Source organism: Chenopodium album, chromosome 11 (assembly GCF_948465745.1).
Source record: "Chenopodium album chromosome 11, dcCheAlbu1.1, whole genome shotgun sequence".
Lineage (NCBI taxonomy): Eukaryota > Viridiplantae > Streptophyta > Magnoliopsida > Caryophyllales > Amaranthaceae > Chenopodium > Chenopodium album.
In genome coordinates, this window is record NC_137844.1 from 2265291 (window position 1) to 2269289 (window position 3999).

Genomic DNA, 3999 nt, shown 5'->3' on the forward strand with positions numbered 1-3999 from the left:
TCCATGATATGTATTTAACGTGGATGTACATTTAGCTTTTATTTACTTGCAACTCACTATTTTGACACATTTTTTAATAGATATGTTAGATTATGTAAACGAACAATGGACAAAATTTTACCACCGATAAGAAGAAAGTGATAAGTTACTGCAGTTTAAATTTTATGGCTTAATTTGTCCGTTTACCTAGATTAATTATTCTTCCAATAGTATAAAGTGTGTTGTAAGCATAAAAAAACAAAGGAAGTATAAAGGAACTAAGCCAATATGTATCCAGAAGTTAATATGATATCAAGTGAGATGAAAGGTTTAACTACAATACCTAGTGTATGGAATCAATAATTGAAAATATTAAAAATATTAATGGTTAAATTTGTATATTGGCAAACATGACTAAAAAAAACATGTCAACAAAAAAGAAGCGGAGAAAATATTATATTCCTAACATGTTAATGTTTATTCTTTTTCTATAAACTATTTAACTAAGCTCTTATATACGTATAATCTTACAAAAGAAAACTTTCGTTTCTCTATAAATTACGGAGTTCAGCGATTTGTTCTATTTTCAGATAAAATCATCTCACAAAAATCAATTGGAAATACTAAATATCCCAAAATCATTAATTTTTTTTGTTTGTTAATAAATTACAATACAACAGCGTCACACTGAGTATCGAACTCCCTATAATCAATTCACAACCTAAATTTAGGGTGGGTTCATTTACCTGATTTTCACTAATTTAAACTTCTCTTATCTAAGATTATTTGAACTTACCAGATCTCATTAAAACTTATTTTACTTGTAATTTATACTTGGTATTTGACAACCTTTATCAATTTTTTTTTTTAATTTTTTACTCCGTTTATTTTTTATTTGAACTAATCTAAAATTAGTTAAATTTATTGCACTTGAAATAAGGCTCGATCACCACAATGGCAAAATGGCCCAAAAATATCCTCTAGCCTGAAATACCAGCCCAGCAGTTCATCCAATTTCCAACTAAAAAAAAAAAAAAGGAAAAGAAAATATCCAACATATATCTCTCGTATATTTAGGGTTCTAGAGAATAAATTAAAAAAAAGGAAACTTGATGAAGCTTTCCTAGGAAATTCTTCCGAGTTATCTAAACCCACAAGTAAACAGAGGAGAGAGAAAGAGAGAATTAGGAAAGTAAAGTTCATCAATTCTTTAACAATTCTTTCTACTTTCTTCAACCTATGATTCTTTGATTATTCTTCGATTGAGCTATTTATCTCCCCAATTGCCGAAATCGAGTTCATTTCAGATCTTTCTTCAAACGAAAGGTTTGTTCTTTAATTTCATTTTGATTTAGAATTGCAATTTTAATTTTTTATGGAGTTATTGATCTGGGTTTTTTTTTTTTTTTTTTTACTTGATTCCCGAATATTATGATCTTGGTGAAGCATTGAAAATTCTATACTTACTGTTATTAATTGCTTAAGTTTGATTTTTCTGGATGAATTTTAGCGTTAATTTTTAATTTGATTCCTTGCTGTAACCAGGGTTTTAACTTGATTGCTTAATTGGAAATTTTTAGGGTTTCTATGTTAAAGAATTCCCCATATTATTGCTGAATTTGTGGTTTAATTTTGTAACTGAATGCATAATTTTGCCCCCCCTAAAAAGACTGAATTGCTTGCTTTTTCAAAATGTACGGCTTCGTGTGATTTGAATTTGGTTTTTCTCTTATTTTTGAACTAGAATTGGGGATTTTTTTTAAAAAAATCTATTATAATATTTAAATTTATCTATAATTGGTTATTAATCAGGTAAAAAGGCATGTTTAAAACTGATAATCAATTGTTACCATTATTTATGTTTATGTTGCTGGATTGAGTATGAAGGGTAAAAAATTTAATGTAATTTAGCTGCTAGACATTGAAGATGTTAAACACAGGCTTGGCTCAAGTTTGAGTAACTTGAGTTGAAGTAATGATTTCAAATAACATTAAATCTTGTTTTTAGCGTATATGTTGTGCTTTGCATATGAATTTTTTTCCGAATCATTTTGGGACTAAGGCGTTGTCGTTGTTGTAGTAGTTCAAATATTGATTTTTCTCACACTTCTTGATTTCAACCCTGCTGAGTGTTGACTTTAACTCATTAAGTACTTTGAGGGCTTTGACTTAGCTGAGGGGTGAGTTGGTTCATTTAGGCTCCTTAATCCCCTGTGGCCGCACGTGTCTGGAAGTTCTGACATTTGCGCAAAATGTATCTTGCTTGATTGACATTCCTGCACTTAATCTAAAATGTGATAGTTTGATACAAATCAATTTGAATTGTGATCAAATTTTTCATAGAAACAATGCAAACACAATAGGTAGAACAACTGCTTTTCACTGGAACTGTAGTTACTGTCTTATGGATTTTTCTAGACTCGAGTTGCTCGAGATTAGTTGATAACATGATTTGAGAATTGAAGGTTAAAGATAGGTGATTGGAGTCATTCTTATGTGGAGAGAACTCAGAGAAGTTCTATTTTAGTTTGTAATGGTGTTTTTGTTGTTGTATTTTTAGATTTCTGTTTAGACGTTTACCAGATGAAGCTTTCACAATGAAAACATAACTGTATAAGTACTGGAGTAGTATATGGTTTTCCTATTTTGAATTTTGAGATCTAGGCATCTTTAGTTTCATGATTATGTATAGCTAAGTTCTCGAATTTTGCAATTCTAGGTTTTGCTCATACGCTAAATGAACTTTGATTCACCCCTAGCTTGGAAACGCAGAAGACTGACCAACATTGACCCAATGGACGCAGAGGCAGCTAGAGCTAAGCTAGAAGCTGTAAAAGAAAAATATGGCAGGGAAATTCATGTCTTCGAAACTTCAACACAATCAACAGCGTCGCAATCACCACCTGAGGCAGCTATTACTGAGGAAACAGATGATTTTTACGAGTTTACCGCTGCAGATTACCATCTCCTCTTGGCAACCAAGAAGGAAGACAAATACTTGAAGACCAGAAAAATACGAGAAGCAGAGACAGCAGCCCGCAGGTCAAAGATTACCAAAGCTGTAATTCGGATACGCTTTCCAGATGGTCATACTTTAGAGGCTACATTTCATCCATCAGAGCCATTACAGAGCATCTTTGATCTTCTGAATAAAGTACTTGCAAGACCTGAACTTCCCCATTATTTGTATACCACCCCACCAAAGAAGCAAATAAAGGACACCAGTCAAGACTTCTTCACTGCTGGTTTCATTCCTGGTGCAATTGTGCATTTTTCATACGACTTGCCAAAGGATGATGTAGCTAATTCAGGTCCATTTCTTCAAGAAGATGTGATGTCTCTGAAGGGCTTGGAGCGTGTACCAGAACCAAAGAAAGAACCCACCGAATCAACTTCTGAGAATGCAACTGTAAATGATCCTCTTGCTGTTCCTGAGCGCAAACAAACTGACAAAAAGGCTATTAAGCCAAAGTGGCTGAAGATGTGACGGCTGACATATGTGAAGCTCTGTGTAATCCTTAGATGATTAAGCGGGAAGGTGCATGATCTGTATTTCATGGTTTTAAACATCAGTCAATTTATAAGTTTTTATTTGTTATAATTGTTTTTGTTGGTCTACTATAAGCTTCAGTCAGTGAACATTTACTACAAGTAATTTTTGTTGTTCATGCTCTGAGCTTGTGGCTTGATGTTGATTACTGTTTTATAAGAAGTATCATGTAACCGTCTGTTGCTATGCATCGTCTTCCTTGCTGTAAACACTTGTAGCACCAACTAAAGCAATAAAATTCAATTGGACTTGATCATAACCTGTAATATGACACAGGGAATATATCTTATACTTCGTACGTGTTATATGTATATGGTTTAATGTATGTGCTGCTATCTTGTGAGGAAAAACCATGATAGTCTGTAGAGATAGCATGCAGCATGCTATCAAATTACCTTAATAATTCAAAAGATACATTAGACGGTGCATATATTATCTTATGGGTTGTATACAAATTACCTTAATAAAAA

The 3999-nt window shown here is 32.5% G+C and overlaps 1 pseudogene across 3 annotated transcripts; it reads left to right on the forward strand.

Annotated features, from left to right (window-relative positions):
- Positions 1 to 1087: 1087 nt before the first annotated feature.
- On the forward strand, positions 1088 to 3715 carry LOC145568196 (plant UBX domain-containing protein 1 pseudogene; annotated as a pseudogene). 3 transcript variants are annotated; one of them, XR_014095784.1, is made up of 2 exons: positions 1088 to 1305; positions 2699 to 3715. The product of XR_014095784.1 is annotated as a plant UBX domain-containing protein 1 pseudogene, transcript variant X1 (transcript). The 3 variants fall into 3 exon arrangements; XR_014095785.1 differs by having other exon boundaries at positions 2739 to 3715; XR_014095786.1 differs by having other exon boundaries at positions 2752 to 3715.
- The last annotated feature ends 284 nt before the right edge of the window (positions 3716 to 3999 follow it).